At 47.6% G+C, this 24945-nt stretch overlaps 1 protein-coding gene and 1 long non-coding RNA gene across 3 annotated transcripts in view; one reads left to right on the forward strand and one right to left on the reverse strand.

The window, feature by feature from the left end:
• The window catches only part of FLI1 (Fli-1 proto-oncogene, ETS transcription factor), a 125964-nt gene that overhangs the window by 32097 nt on the left and 68922 nt on the right, over nt 1–24945 (forward strand). The gene's annotated exons all lie outside the window — the stretch shown is intronic.
• Nucleotides 1238–21415, reverse strand: LOC120874304. The gene is made up of 4 exons (XR_005723631.1): nt 21339–21415; nt 18260–18267; nt 5234–5237; nt 1238–1249 (listed from the first exon to the last, which is right to left on the reverse strand). It is a non-coding gene; the product is annotated as an uncharacterized LOC120874304 (long non-coding RNA).

Here is a 24945-nt window from a genome sequence, read left to right on the forward strand (position 1 = left end):
TGTATTAGGTATTGTGAACTATGGTGGGGGAAGTCTCTAAAGAACCAGGATAAAAACATATCTGCTGACAACTGCATACAAGTTCAAAGTAACAGTGGAACTATGAAAGGGAACAGAGGAACAAGTCGGGGATCAGGCAGTGTATGTGGATAAGGCAAAAAGAAAACAGAAGAAAAGGAAAGTCCCTGTGGGTTCAGACTAGTGCAAGAGGGCTTCCTGGAGGAGGTGTGTTGTGATCCAGAAAGGTTCATCCTCATGACTGTCCACATCATTAGGAAATAAAAGGCCAGAATCAACGTCTTTACAAGCGTTGGCGGCCTGTGAGCAGTGGTGAGTAGCAATGGCTGTGGGTGATTCTGTGGAGCTTGTGCACAAGGATAGAGATATTGCAGAAGTGGAAATAAAAGAATTGTGTTCCTGGTGCCATCTATGTGCTGAGCATCAGGAGGGGGCATGGTAGGGGAAAGAGAAGGAAGGAGAATGGGTACAGGAAGACTGCTGGAGATTTGCAAGGAAGGGGTGGATGGAGCCCATTCTTTCATTAGTTTCATCATCAGACATGTACTGGGCACTATGCGGCATTGTGAATGCAGTGATGTGTAAGGTGTGGTTCTTGTCTTTGACAAATTCAGTGTCCTGATGGACACAGGCAGACTCTGAAGGAAGCGAGTGCTTTCTTTCACAATACTATGTACTAAATGTCACAAGAGACCAACTGAAGAAACAACCAACTCTGCTGGAAATAGCTGGAAGAGTTGGGGAGGGCTTCATGGAGGGCAGCTCATGATGGTGTTGGCTTTTTAAAGTGACTTCGGATTTACCTGGCAGGATATTCCAGGACACTGGTTCGATCCCTGGGTTGGGAAAATCCTGTGGAGAAAGAAATGGCAACCTGTTCTAGTATTCTTTCTGGGAAATCCCATGGATAGACGAACCTGGCCTGGCTACAGTCCATGGGGTCGCAAAGAGTCAGACATGAGCACGCGCACACATACACACACATATTCCAGGACGAGGGAGCATGAAGGGGAGAAGGATGTCAGTAAGTGTGCCACATTTACAGGGCAGCGGGCAGGGAAGCTGGAAAGAAGCTTGGGCTTGACCCCAAGAGCTATCACTTTCATATCAGATTCTAGAGAATTTGAATTTTATGTCGTGGCCAACAAGAAAATCAGTACTTGTTTTTGTAAGGGAGTCGGATCAGCAATATTCATTCAATTCCATTAACTATGCATTTATAGGACAGCTACTACAAGCAAAGTGTACACTGTGCTGGGTATTCCTAGCCCTCAAAGACCACAGACAACTAATGCACGATTGTTGAGGAAGAAGCACAGAGGTTCATGGAGGCAGAGATCCCCAGAACCCCACTCAGGCCCAATTTGGAGATTCCACCATTTCTCGTTTCTTTCCTTGGTAATTATCCCCAGGACTCTCCCTCTTTCCTCCGGGAAAACTGCGTTTATTAACCCCAGAAGGAACTATGGGGTTCAGGTCAGATTGCCAGCAAATGGGGGACTCCCCAAAGCCACTCAGTACAAGTGGCCAGGGCTATGACTCCAGGCTGTGACTCGAGGTGTTTGGTTTAGATAAAAACTATAATTAGCTGCCACAAATGCCAGTGGATGTGGGAGGGGGGATGGGAAGACTTGAATGTGAGTAGTTGTTTCTGGGTTCCTTTATTTCTGGCTCTTCTGGTCTGGAGTCTGTGTTCAGCTAAATCCTTCAGTTTGCATATGCAAAGTAACCCCCTAGGTAGGCCTGAATAGCATCCCCTCCTGGGAAACTCAATCAGGGTCTTCCTGTGCCTTCCTCCTCCTCTTTCCCCTTCCAATCCCAGCTTACATACCATGTGTTATCCACACCCTCTCGTGTCTTCAAGCAGTACCGGGGGCTGGCCGGTCCCCTTCAGATCATAACCCACGTCTCGGCCCCTCACACTGACCTGTGATCTCAGGCAGTCAGGGGCAGGGGGTTCAGACTCACTTCCTCAAATCTATCCTGTGCGCATGCCCCCAGGGGACTGTTCCAAGAGAAGCCTGCGGGGCTGGCAGAGCAAGGCCAAGCCTGAGCCCAGACCTAGCTGTTGCAGTGCCTGGTTTATGGAAAGATAGCTTGTCCTCCCTTTGTGTGTTGGCCTTCCTTTTCTTTTCTTTTTCTCTTGCTCTCTTTCTGACTGAGTTGCCTCAGGGCTGGTGGTTTCAAAACTAGCAGCTGCAAACTTATGAAGGAAAAAAAAAAAAACAAAACAAAACCACAAAAACCCGTCTTGTGAAAACCGTGTGTGCCAGTCTAAAAGCGGCAGGCCGTGCGGGAGGAGAGCCTGCTCACATGTTAGCCGCCAGGGTGTGGGGATCACGACTGGGTCTGCACTGAGACAGGACTTGCAGCATGTCCCGGGCCTGGAGGAGTCGGGGACAAGGCAGGAGAGGCCTCTGAAGGAGGGTGGACTCCACACAGGCTGGGCGCCTGTCAGGAATGACTACCTGCCTTGGAGGAGCTGTTTGAAACAGTCTGGCTTCCCAGATGCAAATCACACCCGCTGTGACCACCACATCACTGGCATCTTCCTCCCGAAAACCCAAGGTCCGGCCTCTATCCTGGGTCCACTCAGGAGCTGGGAAAGCACCTATACCTGCATCCTGAGTCCCCTGTCCCCAGCTAACACCCACTCACACTTACCAGTGTGTTCACACCTTCTGGGACACTCTGATTAAGCAGAAAAGCACCTCCCCTAACCCAGCCTCAAACTCTGACTCCGTTGTTAGTTTTAGCCTTCCACTCAAGGTAAGAAGTAGGAAGGACCTGACGTTCTCGGAGGAAATTTGAGTCCTGGTCTGGCCCAGGTTCGAAAAAAGAAGTCCTCAGAAGTTTCATGCTGGACAGGAGAGCTCCGAGTGACCTTGACAGGCCCGGGCTACTTCTCCTGACCTCCTGCCCAAACTCTACGTGACTATCCCCTTTGACCAGAACACAGAGGATGCTCAGGTCACTTGGCCAGATCGCTGGGAGATCTGTGGATGGCCAGGCAGGCCATTCATAGACCTACAGACAGAGGCCACCCCAAGAGGCCCTCGTGCAGCACACCTGTTGCCAAACCCTGTGGGGAAAGACAAAAGAGGGGGGACAAGACACAGCTCAGTGCACAAGAGCCCAGTGGACTCCGGTTGTGAAAGAAAGGCAGAGGAATCTAGGGTAAGTGTGTCAGTATTTGAGGAGAAGCAAAGTTGGCGAAGTGATCGGCACTGGGTGGGGTTAATGACAGAAAGCTTCAAGGAGGAAGTAAGTTCTGAGTAGAGGTTGAAGGAGGGGAGGGACAACGGCTGGGCCAGAGGAGGGGGAAGAGGAAGTGTGTCCTGTGGGGGGAGGGGCTGGCCTTTGGGAAGGGTGGACGTGCTCTCCTGCTGGCCCTGGGAGCTGGGCCACTTAGAGTTGATATCATTTGGGTATATATATATATATATATATATATATATTTTTTTTTTTTTTAAAGTTTTTTTTTGTTGTTGTTGATGTGGACCTTCTTGAAGTCTGTTGCATTTGTTACAGTATTGCTTGTGTTTTACGTTTTGGTTTTTTGGCCACAAGTCACATGGGATCTTGGTTTCCCAGGTGGCTCAGTGGTGAAGAATCCACCTACCAGTGCAGGAGACTCAGGACATGTGGGTTCAATCCCTGGGCGGGCTATAGGGCTGCAAAGAGTCGGACACAGCTGAGTGACTAAGTACGTATGCACACGTAGAATCCTAGCTCCCCAACCAGGGAATGAACCTGCACCCCCTGCATTTGGAAGGTGAAATCTTAACCACTGGACCACCAGGGAAGTCCCATTTGGTTGTATTCTTAAGGAGGAAGAATAAGATTTATAACAGGCATGCTGTGTAGCAGCAAAGACGTAGACTTGGAAAGAAGCACATTTTAGCATCGGACAGATCTGGGTTCACACAATAGCTCTGCTGCTGATAAGCTGGGGAACCTCCTAAGCCTCACCTTCCTGAACTATAAAATGAGGAAATTGTTTCATAAGGCTATGGCAACAATGAAATGAGATGAAATAACTTACACAAAGTGCTTCGTTCTGTACTTGGCCAAGAGCAGCTCCTAAATCGATAGTGGTCAGTGGTATATATTTTATAGCTTACAGTTTAGAAAGGCAGCCACCAAAAACTGTTTAAGGTCCCTAGAGTGTCAGGCTTTCAGATTCCTGACGTCGCGTCTCAGCAGGTCAGGCCTTTGTTATCCTTTTAGTGGGATGAAGTCAGCCAAGCTTTGAGTGCTGGGTCCACGGCAGTGGTCGTGGACAGGGCTGACCCATCAGCTTCGAACATTGGCCTGCTGTAGCCAGAGGCCTCGAGTCATGGGTTCAAGTCCTGTCTGATTGAGAAGTAGGCACACCCACCCACCTATGTGCATGCTCCATCGTGTCTGACTCTGCGACTCCATGGATTGTAGCCGGATTGTAGCCCACCGGGCTCCCCTGTCCATGGGATTTCCCAGACAAGAATACTAGAGTGGGTTATCATTTCCTTCTCTAAGGCTGTTCCCGATCCAGGGGTCAAACCCACACCTGCTATGTCTCCTGCATTGGCAGGCAGATTCTTTACCCCTGAGCCACCTTGGAAGCCTTCCTAACTGTTTAACAACCAGCTCCCTGATGGATGTAACCTGTTTCCCTGGTATAAACACCGCCACAGTGGCCAACTGCAAGCTGCCACTTGCAGTTCAATGATACTGAACCTGAATCTGGGGCTGGGAAAAGGCACGCGTGGTGAGGTCTCCCCTCGTAACCCTGGACCAGCGTCTGCCGCCTCCCGCGGCTCCGTCCAGACGTGAAGGACGCCCGTCCTCTGGGCCAGCCTGGTTTTGCTTCTTGTTTGTTTGTTGAGGGTGAGCATTAAAGGAAGAGAGCATCCCTGCCGTCTCCTCCATCCTCCCCTGGGTAGAAGTAAAGATTCCCTCCCAGGACCCACTTCCCCTTGGGCCACTTCCATCCTGACTAGCAAGTTCACTTTGCTCACAAGCCGAAACAGGACAAAACAAACTGAGGGCTCTCTCCAGCTCTGCTTTAAGAAAGACCAGCAGGTGCAGCCCCCAGTTCTACCACCCTCGTTCTTGGAGCTGCAGGCCTTCCGAGGTGGAGTGGCTACCCCAGGAGCAGATGAGGCTCTGGGAAGTGGCCGCAGCATCTGCCTTCTCCGTCTGAATTATCCAGCAGCATCCGGCACAGGCTTACGGAGCTGCAGGAGATCTTCGGGATGGTCTGGGTGCCCACTGACTGCCGTGAGGGTCGGATGGCGGCGAGCCCCTCAGATGGGGCAAGTCTGCACCCCCCCCCCGCCGCTCCCTTTCTGGCTTGTGCTGATGTGCACACATTTTCCTCAACCATTTCTTCCTCATTCCTGTGGTCCCTGCGGGTGTGAACTCCCTCGGGCAAGCCTCCGCTTCTTTGTGTGTTCCCCACAGGCACCCAGCACAGCGCTGGGCAAACCGCTGGACTAACTGATGAACAGATCTGCTCCTGTTTGCAATGAAGGAACTGACAGGAGTGGTGGGAAAAGGAAAAAAAATTGGGGCACCTCCCCTGGCAAATTCCATCTTTGGATTCCCTCCTTCAGTTACAAAAAATAATATCTTGTTTCTACTCCCTTTTCACCCCAGCGGGCATCACCAACTTCACCTGAGTATCAGGTGGGTCTGCACCACCTACACCATGCTGAAGGATACAGCATGCCATGTAAAACCAGCCACAGTCAGTGAGCTCCCTAGCTGGGGAGTGGGCCGAGGGGAAAACCCACGATTCCCTAAACCTCTGTTCCAACCACCAGAGCCACGCCTTCTGCCTGCGGCTCTCTCATTCCTCGAGGTGGCCCACGCTGGGCTCCACGGTGATGCAGAGCTGCTGGTGCCCGTCTAGGTCTATAAGGAGCTGGCTGGACTCCTGGGGGAATCTTAGTGCACTAGAGATGGGCCGCGTTGGTGCTTCCTGCAGCAAGCACCTGCCTTCAGCCGGGCCCCTTGCCCTGTGACTCGGTGTGGATGAGGACACAAAGGGTGCCTGACCGGGCTCTGCCCAGAGGCCTTATTAGGCTCTGAGTTTAGAAGAAAAGAGAGAGGGGGAGGGATTAATAGAGTCACAGGAAGTGAGCTTATTATATTTATAAACAATGAGCCCATGTTCACATTTCAGGTGTCCTGATTCATCTCGCAGGTGGGAGGGAGGAACTGCTGGCAACCTTTCGCTCAGGGCTCCGGGTTTTGGAACAGGATTTCCTCTGCAAGTTGTCAAAGATCAGATAAAACTCTTAATCTCAGGCACACACAGCCGCAGGCCTTGGGCCCTGCCACCGTGTGCTCGACTTTCAGTAATGAGACTGAACAATGGTTCGGGCTGTGGGACAATTAAAGAGGTGGGAAGAGAAATGGGTGAGGTTGGAGGGATGCGGGGCTTCCCGTGGGAGATGCGGCCCGCTAAGCAGGAACACTGGCTGCGGTCCAAGCAAGGTATCTTTTACACCCTTGGCCTCCTTGTGCCAAAGAGAAAGTATACAAAAGAAAAACACATCCCTAACCGCCTGTTTTAAAGGATGGAAATGAGAGGCAGTCACTTCTGCTTCTCAAGCTGGTTTCTTCTAAACTGGCTGGAGAGCACGCCCCAACATTAGCTGGGAGGGCTGGGATGTGAGGACAATTTGTAAACCGTTCTCCAGAATGCTTGCACTCAAAGGATGCCACACCTTTTTTTTTTTTTCCAAAATGAATCGTTAACTTCAACATCTCAGAGCAGGCAGAATTAAGATGTTCAGGGGTCCCTTTATGGAGCGGCACGCTGCTCGGGAGCTCTCTGCTCTACTGACCTCCAAGCTATTCTCATCTTCCAACACAGAGTTCATTCGTGTTGGCCAAGCCAACTACGTCAGTTTTAGAAATAAGGGGTCATAGAAACATTGATGATCTTGGAATCGGTCTGTACTCTGCAGGATTCTTCCTGCTCTGAAGTCCCTTTTTTGATTTTTATTCTCACCACCTCCATTCTGCCTGCCGTGTACGTCTTTGGTTGTGTGGGGACCGTGCTGAATACTTGACCCATCCTCGCTCATCTCATCCTCACCACCTCATGATCCCCATCCTACAGATGAAAACCTAGGTCTCAGAAATGTCTCCTAACTTGCCCAAGGTCTGCCAGTGCACACATTAGACCACATTCTCGCAGTATTTCAGTCGCTCCACTGTCCTAAGGGTTTTCCTGGTGGCTCAGCGATTAAGAATTCGCCAGCCAGTGCAGGAGGCATGGGTTCGATCTCTGGGTCGGGAAGATCCCCTGGAGGAGAATATGGCAACCCACTCCAGTATTCTTGCCTGAAGAATCCTATGGACAGAGGAGCCTGGCAGGCTACAGCCCATGGGATGGCAAAAGAGTCAGATACCACTTAGCGGCTGAGCACGAGCACGTGCACACACATACATACACATACATCATCCTAATACTCATCTGGTGTTCATTCAGCGGAGAGAGGAGTGTGGTGAAGGGCAGACCACCATTACTAAAGCCATGGCCCAATTCAAGAATGTACTAGAAGGCTGATAAATAAGCTAGCCTTCCCAGGAAGCCACTTCCAAAGTGGTGAAGAAGGGCTCTTCTCAGAGGAGAGACCCAGGGTGAGAAGCCTTTCTCTTTCCCTTTGGCCACCCCCATGTGAGGACAGGGGTGACTCCCTGAGTCTTGACACCACTGCTGACCTGTTAACTCTGCCTCTGGTAGGGTTCAGGGGGACTAAACCAAGCCTGTGTGATGAATACACCACAAAGCAGGGTGGGTGGGGAGTATGCTTAGTTATTTGCCAGGAGGATGCAGTGGGAAGTGAGGGGAAGTAAAGCCTAATTAGTGAGTTTCAATCTACGGAATCAATGATTTTCCCAGATGGGCTATATTTAAAGGCTCCTGGAAATCATGCATTTTTCTACCACTGGTTCCCATCCTTTCCAAGCCTCGGCTGAATGGATCCGGAAATCCCTTGGGAAAGAAAATGCACGGGTCTATTCACCTTGAAAATGAAGAAACCAAAGAGGCAAAAGGTCCCTCTTCCTTCTCAGGTGGACTGATTAGTTTTACAAGCACCTGGGAGGCCCCGAGGAAAACGCAAATGCCAAGTCGTCTTCCAGTGAAAAAGCACATAATAATCTGTGCAAAACAGCACCTCTGGATAAACACAATGTGGCTATATATATATATATATATACCGTGGTCGTTTCCTGTTGCTCTGCAGCTTGTACAGCGAAGGTGGGGTGAGGCTGCGGCCATAAGCCGCATGGTGACATGTACATTAGCCATGCCCTCTGCTTCCGGTGCTGCTGATCGCCCAAGGGGGACCAGCCTGCCACTGCTCAGAGCTGCCCACAGGTAGGGAGCCCCTGAGGTCTGACCTGGGGTGTCTGTCTGTGTCTGTGAGGTCCACTCCCATTCTCCCTGGGTACTGGCTGCCTCTCTGCAGAGAGATGTCAGTGCACAAAGCACCAAAGAGCCAGCAGCCAGCATGCATGTCTAACGGTCTGCTTGTGTAACTTCTGCACCACGGAACCAGAGGTCTGGGAAGAAAGGGTGGTAACAGAAGAGCGGCCCTTGTTCTGTTAAAGGGGCAGCGTCAGTAAAAAAAAAAAAAAAAAAAGTCCTTAGTGAGGTTGTATTAAAAATCATTTTGGTGAAACCTAAAGCTCACAGCCCATGTGCTAGAAACCCACAATGCCAGGAATAGCAACCATGATTGGACTCTCAGAGTGGCCTCTCATCTTAGGATTTCAAAATGCTTGAGTAGACATCTCACAGTGTAATTTTGGATTTGCAGATCAGACTCCCACTTTACTAAGCAGTGAAATGTAGGCACCAAAAATGCAGAGATTGGCCCCACACCTTGAGCAAGTCAGGAGAAGAGACTGGAGTAAAATTCACCAGGACTCACTGTTTTCCATCTGCTAAGCCAGGGATCGCCACCCCATTCCCAGGTGCTGCCCCCCTCCTCTTGTGGGAGGTCCAGGATGGAAACTGGCATTTTTCAAAAGTGTCATTTTTTAAGTTTGGCCTTTAAAAAAATTTCAGGAAATTCTGTTGTGCAGACAGAATCACCATGGGTCTTAATCACTTGGCCTGACATGTTCTACATGAATTGTTAAACTAGAATGCTGTGATTTATCAAGGCAGTAACCAAATATTGAGTGCATACTGTCTGGAGGCTTGATGCTGAGTCTTGGGTACAGAAGTGAACAGATTAGACCAATGATTCTGCTTTAAAGAGCTTTCTAGTGGAGGAGACACTAATCCCAGTTTTGAACAGATAAAGTTTAGTTTTGCACAAGTATTTCTAAATATGGTTTATGTGATGACGACAGGGTGGAGAGAATAACTCAAGGCTGGATGTAAGTTAGTCTGAGGATTCAAAGCAAGACCCTCTGCAGATAGGATATTTACACATAAATGACAAAGATGGAAAGAAGGACCGTGCATCCCCAGTCTTTCAACACAAAACCAAAGCCAGTTATGATTCTAAGAAGCAAGTAGTTACCACAAAAAGAAGAAGAAAGGTGGGGTGGGGGTGTGGATTGCTGTCTTGAGCTTAAGACCATTTGTCTTTATTGAGGGAACCATGGCTCCTCCTCCCAGTGGTGGAGGTGGTTTATAGCAGGACAAAAGGGAAAAAATGAAACGAAGGGGCATAGGGTCCACTCGTGACTCATGATGAAGGTTCTTTTAGGGCACTGATTGCTTCCAGAGTGAGTCTCAGGGATGTTCACAGGTGCCTTATGCAAACAGGAATCTGGTCAAATTAGTGTGGGAAGCACTGGCTTATGCACAATCCAGAGGCCCATGTCTCAGGACTTATCAGATAACTTTACGCATGCTGACAGAGATCATGAATCTCTAAGGGGAGGAGAAGGCTGATACGGTCTGCCGTGTTTTCCAAAAATATGTCATGGTGGCATGGTTTTTCCATGAGCACCTAGCCAGGTTCTGAAATATGATTCTGCCTAAGACCCTCTTGGGGAGAATAACAGACAGTAAAACCAAGAATCTGGTTCTCTCCATCTAGAATGATCTTCGCTAGCTTCCTTTTTAACCAACACCTCAAGAGATTTTGAGGCAGCAAATCCAGGAACCATACTTCAAGAAAAACTAATAGGACTAGAATTCCACGGAGCAGCTCCATATCTTTGCTCATTTCCATGACTGGCCTACCTGGCTCTCCTGTGTTCTTTTAAACCTGGTTCATGCTGAGTGGACACAGCTAAGTTATTGGGCCAGGGTAGACTTTTTACAAAATCATTTGTTTATTTATTTGGCTGTGCCGAATCTTAGTTGAGGCCTGTGGGCTCTAGTTCCACAACCAGGGATCAAATGCAGGCTCCCTGCATTGGGAGTATGGGGTCTTAGCCACTGGACCACCAGGGAAGTCCCAGCATAGACTTTTTGAAAGTAATAATAATAATAAATAAAATGAGTCACAGACAGCAAATTCACCCTTGGTCTAGAATCTGCTGGGTGTCCTGTGTGGGGTTACAAAGGCCACCTTGGTCATTTGGACTCAAGTTGGCAGGAGCATCATGTGTGGTATGAGATGCTGTGTGTCAAAAATTCTGAAGCTGTGCAAATACTGGGTCCATCAGAAGTTTTTTTTTTTTTTTTTTCTGCAGCATATACCCACCTGCCTTTGTCTGATTAGCGCCATCTCTTTAGCTACCTCCCTTGCTTTCCAAGGAACACAAGTACTCAGAAAGACCCTTCTGGATGGATGCATTCATATGCACAGAAGTTTGTGTCTTTTATTCTCTCCCTTCTGTCCTGGCCACCAGAAGGAAACAGGCTGAAGAAGTGGGCTCTTTGCAGAGGGTGTGGAATCCCCTGGCCCCTTCTATCTGTGTTGCATTCAGTGTCCAGAGGAGGGGGTACCAAGCACGTGATCAGACAAGGCTTGTTGCTAAGAGGCAAGGTTCAGATTACTCACCTGGGCCTCAGTAACTCCCCACCCCCACCCACCAGAGCTCCAAGTACTCCAGACAGAAAACACATTCGGTGTTACACTCTGGAAGCATTCCGAAGACCAGTGTGCCAGTGACCTGAGTCGGTTAAAAGAGAGCCTGGAGATGGGAAGAGGAGATGCAGAAAGAAACATGTGAGAAAAGTCATGTTTTCCTGCACATTCAGTCGCCCTCCCTTGTCCTTCTCAGAGCAAGCAGCCAAAAAATTTAGAGAAATCTGTACTTGTGTGTGGTTTCTCAGGTTGGTGCAATGGTAAAGAATCCACCTGCCAATACAGGAGACTCGGGTTCAATCCCTGGGTTGGGAAGATCCCCTGGAGGAGAGAAGGGCAACCCACTGCAGTATTCTTGCCTGGAGAATCCCATGAAGAGAGGAGCCTGGCAGGCTGCAGTCCATGGGGTCACAGAGTCAGACACGACTGAGCACACACACACACACACACACACACACACATAAAACTTTTGTGCAAGGCGTGTCTAAAGATGAGTTGGTGTGAGAACACAGACACAGAACCAGGTTAAAAGTTGAGGATGGTTGTGACTGAAACCACAGTGAGAGAAGTACCTTTCCTTCAAGATGACTGCATACTGACTGCTTGTCTTTCTGACCCACACATTCTGCATCTTGGTGTGTTTTGCTTGGTTTGCACTAATCCTTTGGCTGGTGGTCATTTGTTCTTGGTGGCCAGTTTCGCTTCCTCGTTGTGCGAAAATGGCAGTGTGGCCGGTCGCTCAAGCACGCTGTATCAGTGCAGGAAGTGTGCCGTTTTAAAATGTCAAAGCCAGCAGCCTCCTGTCCGGTGCCTGCCATCAATCAGCAATGTCTCGACCCCCAAAGAGCCCACTGCCAGTTAAAACAGTAGCTCACAAAGATCTTGCCTCGACTGCCTACCATCTAACTGAAGGCATGAGATCAAAAGGGAGAGAAAGATGGGATCAACAGAAAAAGTAAGTGCACTCACTGCTACAGTGTTTTAGGGCAAAGCATGAGTCAGAGAAAAGGCTGCCCATGGGGAGGGCAGGGTGTCTGGGGTCCAGAACATGGGTTCACATTTTTTCACTATGGGCTGTGTGACCAGAAATGAGGTCTGAGCCTTCCTGTATCTCCCTTTCTTCATCAACAAAATGGGGAGGGGGGTGATAATACTACCTACCTGTTCAATTTATTCTGGTGATTAAACAAGGTTATAGGTGTGGGAAGCTTCCCAGGTGGCTCAGTGGTAAAGAATCCACCTGCCAGTGTAGAAGATGCAGGTTGGATCCCTGGGTCAGGAAGAGTCCCCTGGAGAAGGAAATGGCAACCCTCTTTAGTATTATTTCCTGGGAAATCCAATGGACAGAGGAGCCAGGTGGGCTATAGTCCATGGGGTCATAAAGAGTCAGACACAACTTAGGGACTAAACAATAATAAATAGGTATGGGAAGTCTTCTATTAAGATAAATGCCTTACACTATAAAGTTGTCTAAAAGTTCAGTTATTATTATTGATACAATAACAGCATGGAGGGGAATCAGTCTAGAACACGCATCATCAGCCATTTCCCCTAAAAAGCGTGAGAGGAGTAGAGACTGAGCTGAGTATAGGGATTAAACCAGCTCGGGACTCTGTTCCTGCCCCCTCCCTCTTTGCTCGGAATTCCTGTATCACTACTGAAAGGTAATCGTGGTTATCATTTGTACTGAAAGATTTAAGATGAACTTATCACGTCTAAGATTTGAAGAAATCCAAGAAAAACATGTACTTCCTAAGATATCACTTGGTTTTAATTTTATGGAGCTACCTTCAATTTAGGAGAATTTTGTGACTGTGCAGTTGGTGTAAATTCCAGAGATCCATTTGATGACCAAAAAATGATCATAGTAATTATGAGTATTATTAAATATTTAGATAAGAGAGGCAAATATAAGTCCTTATGACATCTATGTGATTGTCATTTTCTAGGTAGCTAGATGGGTTTCCCTGGTATCTCAGTGGTAAAGAATCCACCTGCCAATGCAGGAGACATAGGCTTGACCCCTGCGTGGGCAAGATCCCCTGGAGGAGGGCATGGCAACCCACTCCAGTATTCTTGCCTGGAGAATCCCCATGGACAGAGGAGCCTGGTGGGCTACAGTCAGTGGGGTCACAAAGAGTCAGACACAACTGAAGTGACTTAGCACAGAACACACAGGTAGCTAGATGAACCAGGAGACTGTATTTGGCTATGGTTGGAGAATTAACTGTGAAATGCTAATGAATTTCATAGGCCTTTCTGAGTCTTCTCCTCCCTTATATGCTAGGTCCTGTTAGAAATTTATATGATTCCCACAAACAGAAAATAATATTGAGAATAATTTTTTTTACATTTTCCTTTAAGGAGCTCATGTCCTGGTCTGAGAAATTGTTTAATCCCACTTTAAAGGGAGGACCTTGGGAGGAATAAGACAAAGACCAGTTGAAAGAAGCAGCTAGAATTAGGGACTGGTTGATCCTGAAGATTCCTGATACTAAAATCTCCATTTGGTATCGGAGGCCAAATGTCAGTTCCTCACACATCTCCAAGGAAGCTTGGAGTCTCTGCTTACGCATTGAGACTGCATTAAGACTGAGACTTTCCTCCTTCAATCCTTCACCCAACCCCACTAAACAGGAAATGCAAACCACTTGAGCTGAACAAGCAACCGCCCCCCTGGGCCCCACCCCCACCCCACCCAGCATAAGTACTTTGTTCTCTGCTTTCCATTCATTTTGATGAGCTATGTACATTCATTTCATAGATGCAGGGTAATCAGTTAGAAGTTGTTAGAAAAAAGAAGACTGGGTCATAATTCTTACCCTCAGATATCTTACTTTCGGGAAACTTCCAACCAAAGAGGTCCTGTGAGTTGATAAGCTACAGCTTTTGATGGTGATATTAGCAGCTCTTGATATTTAGAAATTCTTGGGGCACGTACTTGTAGCAGGCACATCACATTTAAAGTTCTGATCGTTGACTTGATACCCTAAATTGGTTTGTCACTTGATTGACTTTGGAGAAGCAAGAACCTGGAGAGACTTCTTGAGATACATCCATTTCAGACACTCCCCCAAACATGCCAGGTCCAGATAAAAATCTCCTCTGAAGCTACCTCATCTAAAACCAGAAGCCTATGGCTAATCGTCCATCAGTAAACTGTTTACTAATTTTCTGGGGCAAATGTTCAGCAAACACTGTATGATCAAAAGACAGCTAGAAAGAATGTTTTGCTTTTTTAAAAAATTCTAGAAGAGATAGATGATTGTCTATGTGTGTTCTTTCTTCTGTAATACTATTTGCATACATTAAATATTTATAGCTTAATTTTTAGTAGTTTTCCAAATGCATTGTAATTTGTGGGTATCTGAGTGTGTGCAGGTGTGTGTGGGGGGGACAGTGAAAAAGACAAGGGCTTCTTGTTGTTGAGGGTAGAACCTGACTCAGCATCCCAGACCAGTTCAGCCCAGTCTGAGTCCCAAAGGATGATATTAACCCAATGAGTCCCTTTCCAAGCCCGAAACAAACATATTCTAAAGGACCCATCAGTGTAAAGAACATGGGCACTGCACTCTAGATACACACTTAATTCATTAAATAGATGAGGACTTCTGAAAACCCTTAACTGAATTTGTTGAATCTAGCCAGTTTCTTAATGATGATGGTATGGGCTCTCAGTGGGAGCAGGAGCTAGAGACAGAGGGAAGGAAAGAACCCGGGGCCAGCACAGCTCTGTCCCCGCATCTGTAGAGGGAGGGGACCCTCTGATCACCTCCCAGCATTATCCTCAGGTCTGTCTGAACTGGGGCTTCCCCGGTGGCTCAGTGGTAAAGAATCTGCCTGAAATGTAGGAGCCATAGGAGACGCAGGTTCAGTTCCTGGGTCAGGAAGATCCCTCGAAGGAGGGCATGGCAACCCATTCTAGTATTCTTGCCTGGAGAGTCCCATGGACAGAGGAGCCTGGTGGGCTACAGTCAGTGGGGTTGCAAAGAGTCACACAAGACTGAAGCAACTTAGCACATGTGCACATGTCTTAACTTGGAGCTGAAAAACCAGACTATGAAGCACAAAGTGAAGTATTCATGAGTGAGATTGGTAGGATAGACAACCTGGGCATATCTTGCATTTCTCCAGACTCCCACTATGCCAGCTCACTGGCCTTCTGCACTGGGCTTCTTCCAGGGTCAGTAAACTTAAACTTTACTCAGTCCTACATGGGAATCTCATCCAGCACTCTGTCTCCAAACCATGAAGTCAACCATGAACAAGATCTTCCTTTTTTTACCCTTCTTTTCAATTTGATTTTTAGTCAAATAAATAATACAAATACATTATCGGAAAAAAAAAAAGTCAAATAGAGGTAAAGTCAGAACCCCCTGAGTCTGAGGTGAGACCACACCCAGTCTCACTTCCCATCCTAGAAGTGGCCATGGAGGGTTTATTGAGAGCATAAGATAGATTGTTTGAATGATGCATCGCTTTTTCCCGCAGGAAACTTTCTTTTTGGCTGAGTTCCAGTTACTTTTGCTGTGATGTGACTTGAGAGGCTTTTGTGGAGAGTTTACTTTCTATCCAAATGCAGTTGGTCCGTATTGTATGTCTAATCCTGAAGCCTTGGGAGTCAGGTGCAGAACTGCTTAATTGAAGTTTGCGTGGAAATAACTTCTTATCTTTATGGACGTAAATAGCCATCCGTAGTTCCTTAAGTAAAAGACATCAGCACCCTAGAACTTGGGAGCTGGGACGGGTAGTACCATTGTGCTTCTCATCTTAGTCCTAGTAAGTCATGTCAGTATTTTACCCTAGTGTTGTCATTGTGGTTGTATAATTTTGTAAAAAAAAAACAAAACTTTTAATTTTGTATTGCGGTATAGCCAATTAACAATGTTGTGATAGTTTCAGGTGAACGGCAAAGGGACTCAGCCAAACATATGCATGTATCCATTCTCCACCAAAACCCTCTCCCATCCAGGCTGCCACATAACATTAAGCAGAGTTCCCTGTGAAATACAGTAGGTCCTTGTTGGTTATCCATTTCAAACATAGCAGTGTGTCCATGTCTACCCCAAACTCCCTAACAATCCCTTCCCCCCAATCCCTCCCACCAGAAACCACAAGTCCGTTTCTCTGAGTCTGTGAGTCTCTTTCTGTTTTATAAGTAAGTTCAACTGTATCATGCGGTTGTACAGTTTTTAAGAGAATGTGCTCACGAGGAAGCAAACATGCTCCATGCTACCCTCACTAGCCTCTACCCTCCTGCATTAGGTACCATCTTGACCCACTCGTTCATTTTATGAAAGGAGTTGTGGAAAATCAGAGGAGCGGTCTTTGCCTAAGACCACCATAGCTGATCACTGATAGAGCAGAGGCCAGAGTTCTGGATCCCTTTTTCCAGGGTTCCTTCTACTCTCCCCACATCTTCCATGTGGGCTTCTTGCTAACATCCGATACTAAAAAATCAGCCACTACCAATACATGGAAATCTAGGATGGCCCTACCTGTTTTGTGTTACTCAAGTGCTGCAAAGCTCAGAGTTCCCCTCTACCCTGGTTCATCCACTGCTACCCAAGCTTTCCAAATCCTTCCAGATGCTATGCCCAGGCACAAGGCCATTCTAATTTCTGAACATCTTCTAGCCACTGAGCCACTGCATGGGATGGAATGAACAGAAGCCAGCTTGATAGCCAAAGAAAACCTGGGTTTTCCCCCTGCCACTGCACCTCAAGTTGTGTGGCATTGGACAAACCACACAATCCAGCGCAGGCCCACTTTACACACAAGCTCTCTGCCCTGCCTTAGAGGGCTGTCACGAGGGCCAGATAACACAGCGCCTGTAAAAGCGCTTTGGAAAAGAAAATGCTGCAGATAGATTGTCATTATTATCAACATTTGACTCATCCTCTTATATCCAGGACTGAAAATATTTCTTCCATTGATGTCAGAACAAAACACGTTGAACAAAGCCAAGCCCCAGGGCTGCGTTTTTGCTCTGGAGTCCCCTGTGTTACAGTATCTATGTTGGGCTTTCCAGTGAGTAGACTGAAACCAAACAAAACAAAACAAAAAAGAAGAAGAAAAAGCAGCAGCAAATACTGCTGGGTTTTGCATTTTCCCTTCTGTTTTCTGATTAGCGTCTCTATGGCCTGTGAGTGCAGAGAGAACCTCAAAAGATTGTGTTCGCTGTGGATAAGCACCCAACCCGATGTTTATCAGCACTTATCTCTTGCAAACTCACTCTCTGGAGGCTTCAAAGCAGAGGGGAGATCTCTCAGCCTTGTTCTGAGGGAAGGCAAGCTCCTGCAGGGCTTGGGCTGCAGGTGTGGCTCCACAGCCCTAGCTCCATCCTTGGAACATGGCTCTCTTGTTCCTCCTAGTGCAGAAGAAGGAAGCAGGAGGTTTACCCAATGTTTGAGGATGGGTAGTGGGGTAGAGGGAGCTGCGTAAAAAAAGGAATATTTTTAAACAAGCTCTGAAAGGTTGAAAAAATAGGTAAAGCTGGGGAGGGGAAGGCAGGCTACCTCCACATACTGACACCCCCCACCCCGCAACTCCACCTCACCCCCACCCGCCATAGCCCTTAATCTGCCAAACAACCCATCACACCTTCAAAAGGTGTTTTAACTCCCTTCATCTGCTCCCAGCTCACCATCCCCTACCTCTTTGGCTGCGCCCACTACTCTCAAGGCAGAGCTGTGGTCAGCTGAGGGGGACCCTGGGAGGGAAGGAGCGGGGGAAGGGGAAGGCAGCATTTTATTAGGCTGTTGAATTTGATTTATTAGGGGGGAAAAATCCTTCGCTTGCTTGCCACACAGGTTATTCTCAAAGTGAAAACTCTATTTTACTTTGAAAAAAAAAAAATGGTGAAAGTGCCTCCAGTTATGAATGGAGCTCTTTGTTACCTTCCAGATCGACAAGACAGACTGTTTGGTTCATGTCTGTGAGCCGGCAGAGAAGTGCGGGGGCCTGGGAGGCAGATGTGGCCTTAATTGCATGGAAATATTAGAAGATCGTTAAGCCATTTTGACAGGATTTCCCTCCTGCTGCAGGAGCAAGGGGCCATGTCTGAGCTGCATCAGGTCTGGCCCGACCCTCTCGCTGCTACGCCTCTTGTCCCCACATGTGAGGGACACGTGGGTTTTGAGTCACTTGCCCTGATGTTACAGGGAAGTAGAGGTGTCCTTGCTATCAATGTCTATGCGTGTTTGTGCTCCAGGAGTGCAGAGAGTAACCTCCCAAGAAACCCTCTGACCTGGAGTGGGAAGAGCAGCTGGGTAGTGAAATAAATACTCAAGAATGTGCATACGCATACAGGGAGGGCGTGATCGGAGGTCTCTATCTGAAAGGTGTGCTCAGAAAGCTCTCAAGGGACCGACCCACAGAGGTCCCAAAAGACTAAATCTGTGATCATATCAAATTGTTGTTTTTCAGTCCCTAAGTTGTGTCTGACTCTTTGTGACCCCAGGGACTGCAGCACTCCGGGTTTCCCTGTCCTTCACTGTCTCCTGGAGTTTGCTCAGATTCATGTCCGTTGAGTCAGTGATGCCATCCACCCATCTCATCCTCTGTCACCCCCTTCTCCTGCCCTCAATCTTTCCCAGCGTCAGGATCTTTTCCAATACTGGTGTCTAAAGACAATATCTTCCCTGTCTTTTTCACTTGGAGCCTACGCTTGATGCTTACAGGAGTGCTTGCTCACTGGGCTTCCTGAAGTTAAGTCCAGAAATCCTTGAACTTTGTTGGGTTGTCAAAGACCAAGACCCATGAATGTGGTCAACCTAGTTTCCTCTCCGCTGGCCTGACCGAGGCCCCGTTGTGCTTTCACTCCCCGCTCTTCCCCTTCTCCTTTTAGTTTTCTGTGTGCTTTGCTGTTGTTTAGTTGCTAAGTCATGTCTGTCCGACTCTTTCGTGACCCCATAGATTGTAGTCTACCAGGCTCCTCTGTCTGTGGGATTTCCCAGGCAAAAATACTGGAGTGGGTTGCCATTTCCTGTTCTAGGGGATCTTCTGACCCAGGGATTGAACCCACTGCATGGCAGGCAGATTCTTTACCACTGAACCACCAGGGAAGTCCTCTATGTGTTTAGGGAATGCATTTTTTAAAAAACATTTATCTAAATTAAAAATACTTGAGAGGGTTAAACTGCTCAGAGGGAAGAGGAATCTCCTCTCAAATTGTAGTTGAGAGATCTCTTTGGATTACAAGAGTGAATATTTTAGATCAAATCTTGCTCAATGAGCTTAGAACATCAGGTGTTAACAGCTGGGGACCTGGGGTGAATCCACGCTGTAGGTGTCCTAATGGTCAGGCCACCTCTTAAAGTTGGGGTGGTGGATGGTGGCTTAGCTGATGTAGGGCCACAGCCTGGGAGGGATGAGGACAAGGTGGCCAGAGAGGAGGAGTGGTTTCAGGGAGGAAGAGAAGGTGTGGCTACAGAGACCCTGTTTTCATGCAAATGTTGATTTTGTGGGAAGAGGCGCTCCCAGGCAAAGCTGGCACCCAGAGTCCCAGGCTGCACCCATCAGAGCTGCCGCTCTCCTAAGGGCTGAACATTTGAGAAGCATCTGTGAAATGTCTTGGGGCCAAGAGTACGCAGTGTGAAGCTCTGGCTTAAAGCACAGTCACCTGCCCACTGGGACTTGGGCTCCGGAGCTGAGCAACCTGCCAGAATACCCGGCATCTCCTTGTTAATTTCCCCATCACACTTCCAGAGTGCTCAAAACCTCAGAGTTGTTTGAGGAGCCTGCTGTGAGAGCTATCACCTTCTACTAAAGGGAGGCAGTATCCTTCCCAATCCTTAGGAAGAAGCCCCAGGGGTGGGGGTGCCGCGTCTGTACCCCCTTCTCCCTGCAGCATGCTCTTTAGACACAAGATGAATTATTTTCGGGAGGTCCTCGGTGACTATTTGTGACCAGGAAAGTCCCTGCTATACATTTGTTGACAGGCAATGAAGTGTTAACGCCCTCCCCTCACCACATTCCTGCTCAGTTCACTGCTCTCCCCTCCCCTGAAATCCCCCTGCCTCCGCAGTGGCCATCTCTCTGCTTCACACACTGCCACCTTCTCAGGAGGCACTCCTCCGCTGTTCTAGTACTTTCTTGGGGATGATACACTGGGGTGTCTGGGAAAGCCATTGGCTTGGATTATTGTATGAAAGGCTTTCCAGACTTCTTTTGCAGACTTTGTTCCTTTTTAATTCAATCCTCACAACATACGTAATTCCTACCTATTTAATTCAGGATTTCCTCCCTCCTCTCTCTCCTACCACCAACTGCCCCGCCCGGGGCAGTGATTTCCACAGCAGACTTGGAAAGGCTGCTTGCTTGTCAGAGGACCCTCTGCTCACAGAATCGCCTGCAAATATTTATTTCACCTGCAGAGACACACCAGATCAGTGGGGGAAAGTTTATACCAATCTCCTAATTCCACCGTAATCAGCAAGTGCTGTTAAAACTCTCTGTTGCCATTTTCCACGGACACATTCTCAACTTCTATCAGTGCCTAATATAAGGCATGTTTCCAGTCAATATTTGTCAGATGAGTGAATGCCTCAATGAAAGAATGCTTTTGGTGACAAATATGTTTCATGATCCCATAATGAGACAGGACATGTTCAAGAAATATCCAAAGTGACCGTCATATGGTTTGAGTGGCATATAGTCCAGCCACCAAGCACGTGTGTCTAGAACCTGTGCTGGTCAATAGAGTAACCACTAGCCAATGTGGCTATGTAAATATAAACTAACTAAAATGAACTAAAATTTTAAAAGTCAGTTCCTCAGTCACACAGGCCACATTTCCAAAGTCTGTAGCCACTCAGGGCTAGTGGCTTCTGCATTGCTCAGTGTAGACTGGAGAATGGTTTCCTGTAGCAGAAAGTTTTCCTGGACAGTGCTGGTCTGAAGGACCAAATTCAAGAGTTCAGTTTCTTTCTACATTGAAGGATCATAGGTTTTATATAAATGCTCTTTGTTTGCTAATTCTTTTTTTAGAATTTTATTAACACTTTATTTTGGCTGTTCTGGGTCTTCATTGTGGTGTGTGGGCTTTTCTTGTTGAGGAGTATTGGCCCTAGAGGACATGGGCTCAGCAGTTGTGATGTGCGGGTTCAGTTGCCCCATGGCCTGTGGGATCTTACTTCCTGGACCAGGGATCGAACTTGTGTTCTTTGCATTGGAAGATGGGTTCTTAACCACTGGACCACCAGGGAAGTCCCTGTTTTCTTAATTCTGAGTTTAGCACAAGACTGAGGTTGAAGTGTATACGTATACCTATTGCTCCTTTCCACGATCTTTAACCCTTTTTAGAAAGTCCTTCAGGACATTGTCTCATGTTTTATGTGGTCTGTTCATAAAATTCCCTTTTTCAGTTTATAAGAATATTCATCTAACAAAGAAAATGCTGTAAATATTTGTAACAACATTGTTTAAAACCAGGCCAATAAAGGGGAAAAAAACAATTTGGGGGAACAAGTTGACATAAAAGTGGTTTTATATATATATAAAAGGAAAAATGCACTCAGGTTAGAAGACCTGAAACCTTTGTTGGTTCAGGATTAGAAGGAGCAGGGTGACTACAGGTTCCAAGAAGGGCAAAGTTGACATCATTGGCTTTAGCCTTTTTAAAGAATCACCGAGTCCCACAGAACGTGGGACACCCCATTGGTGCAGAAACCCAACCTGAAGTCACAGCACCAGAACTGACAGCTGTCGACAGTGGATCCTGGAGTGAAGGGACCCAAGCAGGGAGAGGAGCCGAGAGGCTTTTTGATGAGGTTTGGACCCGTCCTCATGGCTTCACCACCTTGGAGGGTGGTTTCCTGTTTCCCATAAGGTTTTGGAACGTCAAGGATTAAGCTTCATAGCTATCATGACTCCTGTCCTTGGGACAGACAGAGAGGCCTGGCTCCTACAGCGTAAGGCTGGTCTCTCCTGAAGCTTCCAAGAATTGAACACTAAGTACCTTTTATAGAGAGAGTAACCAAATCAGTCCCAAGGCCCTAGGAACTGTCAGGGGGCTTCAGCTGGGGTTTCTGCTCAACCAGCTTTACTGAGAGTGACAAAGGAAATACCGCCATGTAACCCCACGGAGATGTTTTCCTTGGAAGCCCTTGGCAGGACTTGTTCACAAAATATCTGCTTTTCCTATAGATGGACGCCGAGAGACAGGAGACCTGGTGCCAGAATGCCTAGGCTTGGCACTCAAGTCACACGAGGATGAAGGCCAACCCAGTGGGCGAAGGCTTTGAGGGTGGCTGCCAGCTGAGAGGCCAGCTGTGTACCGGAGACAGAGTCTGAGCTCCGAGAGGGGCGATGCTTGGCTTCTTGTGTGGGGAGCAGGCTGTCCTCGGATCCCCTCACCTCATCTCGGAGGGGAGCGGGGGGATGATGAGCAGTGGGTCCATGGAGCTGAGGCACACACTGCCATCTCTGAGTGCAGGTGGGGCGGCCCCACAGTGCATCAGCCAAGCCACGATAATTTTGAGAGTGAAAGGAGGCATTATTAAGCATTTTCTGGAACAAAAGGCATCAACTGGGACAGTCCCAGACAAACAGGGAAGTCGGATCCATCTGCTAATCGATGACAGGCATCTTGCTCCTACCTAGTTCAGTCTTCTGTGTTTTGATAAAGATACAGGACTTCCCTGTGGTTCCATAGTAAAGAATTTGCCTGCCAGTGCAGGAGACCTGGGTTTGATCACTGGGTTGGGAAGATCCCCTGGGGAAGGGAATGACTACCCACTCCAGTATTCTTGCCTGGGAAATCCCATGGACAGAGGAGCCTGGCAGGCTGCAGTCCATGGGGTCACAGAAGTGTGGGACATGACTTAGCGACTAAAGAACAAACAAAAGAAACAGGCCTAGAGAAATGAAGTGCTTTTCCTATCGTAGAACCTGTGAATTAGAATAAGAAAGTTAAGCTTGGGGAGTGCTTATAATGTGCCAGGCATGAGTTAGAATGTCTTGTCATCGTCTCTATCTCACCAAAAAGGAAACTGTGGCAGAAAGAGATGGAAGAATTTGCCTAAAGTCACAGGACTGACAATCCCAAAGGAAATCAACCCTGAATATTCATTGGAAGGACTGAAGCTGAAGCTCCAATACTTTGACCACCTGAGGTGAAGAGCTGACTCATTGGAAAAGATGCTGATGCTGGGAAAAACTGAGGGCAGGAGGAGGGGGCAACAGAGGATGAAATGGTTGGATGGCATCACTGACTCAATGGACATAAATTTGAGCAAACTCTGGGAAATAGTGAGCTTCCCTGGTGCCTCAGTTGGTACATAATCTGCCTGCAATGCGGGAAACCTGGGTTTGATTCCTGGGTTGGGAAGATCCCCTGGAGAAGGAGATAAGTACCCACTCCAATATTCTGGCCTGGAGAATTTCATGGACAGAGGAGTTTGGCAGGCTACAATCCATGGGATTGCAAAGAGTTGGACACGACTGAGCGTCTTTCACTTTCTTTCTGGGAAATAGTGGAGGACAGAGCCTGGCTTGCAGCAGTCCATGGGGTCACAAAGAGTCAGGCACGACTTAGTGACTGAATAACAGCGTCACAGGACTGACAAGTGATGTCAGAAGCCGAATCTCAAAGAGGACAGCATGGTTCTGCTCAGAGCGGGGACACAGTGAGGAGCCCCTCGCCTCAATTCGTGCTCAGCTGGACCCTTTGCAGATTGTGCTCATTTGAGGGGTGAGGAAGCCAAGGTGTCTGAAAGCGTGAATAATGTCTAAAGAAAACATGAAGAGGATCCATCCACGTGGGATTTACTGTCTAGAGAGACGGAATATCAGCGTACAAAAAACTACCGTATCCAGAAAGAGTTAAATAAAAATAAAATCGATGTGACAAGGCAGTCTAGAATAAAGTATTGAATCGGTGATGAGTTAGAAAGTACTACAGGAACTTCCCTGGTGGTCCCGTGGTTAAGACTTCACCTTCCAATGCAGGAGGTTCGGGTTTGATCCTGGTCAGGGAGCTAAAATCCTACATGCCTGCAGGCAAAAAATCAAAGCATAAAGCAGAAGCAATATTGTAACAAATTTAACAGAGACTTTAAAAAAATGATCCACATTAAAAAAAATCTTAAAAAAAAAAAAAGTACTACCAATTTCAGCAGAGTGAGAGCTTATTGCAGGGGACTGCAGGAGGGTGAAACTTCCTAGAGGAGGTAATGGAACTCCAGGTGTTCTGGAAGATTCCCTCCACCCACCTTGGCCTCTATCTATCCCAGGAGGGCCTTCCCTGAGCCTTTACTCACTGCCCCCTACCCTGCCACATGAGCCCCTGTACCCGTATCAGCCTTCTCCCCAGACTAAGCACCTCGGGCTCATTTATCTTTGCATCCCCTGGACCAAATACTGGCATGGAGTATGTCCTCCAGAAAGGTTTGGTGAAGAGCTGAGATTCAGTGCGACAAAGGGAATGAGGAAGGCAGCTCTGTGGGATGTCTGGATTGAGCAAAGGGACAGGAAAGCTGGTATTCACAACGGTGTTCTGTTGTTGCTGTTTAGTTGCCCAGTTGTGTCATACTCTTTGGCGACCTCATGGACTGTAGCCCACCAGGCTCTTCTGTCCATGGGATTTCCCATGGCAAGAATACTGGAATGGGTTGCCATTTCCTTCTCCAGGGGATCTTCCCGACCCAGCGATCAAACCCATGTGTCCTGCATTGGCAGGTGGATTCTTTACCACTGAGCCATAAATGTTTGCAGACACCCAAAGGACAATCCAGAAATGTGTGTTATAGAGACATCTACAAGACAAGAGTGCGAGGAAGAAACTGGTAAGAGGTCTTATTTGAAGAGAAACCATTTAATAAGGACATTAAAATGCAGCAAAAGAAATGAGAAACGCAAGAAGGAACAGAGGGGACAAATGGAGTGGAGGAGCAGAGTATAGGCAACCTCAGAGGTAGGCAGAGAC

Source organism: Oryx dammah, unplaced genomic scaffold, assembly GCF_014754425.2.
Source record: "Oryx dammah isolate SB20612 unplaced genomic scaffold, SCBI_Odam_1.1 HiC_scaffold_15, whole genome shotgun sequence".
NCBI lineage: Eukaryota > Metazoa > Chordata > Mammalia > Artiodactyla > Bovidae > Oryx > Oryx dammah.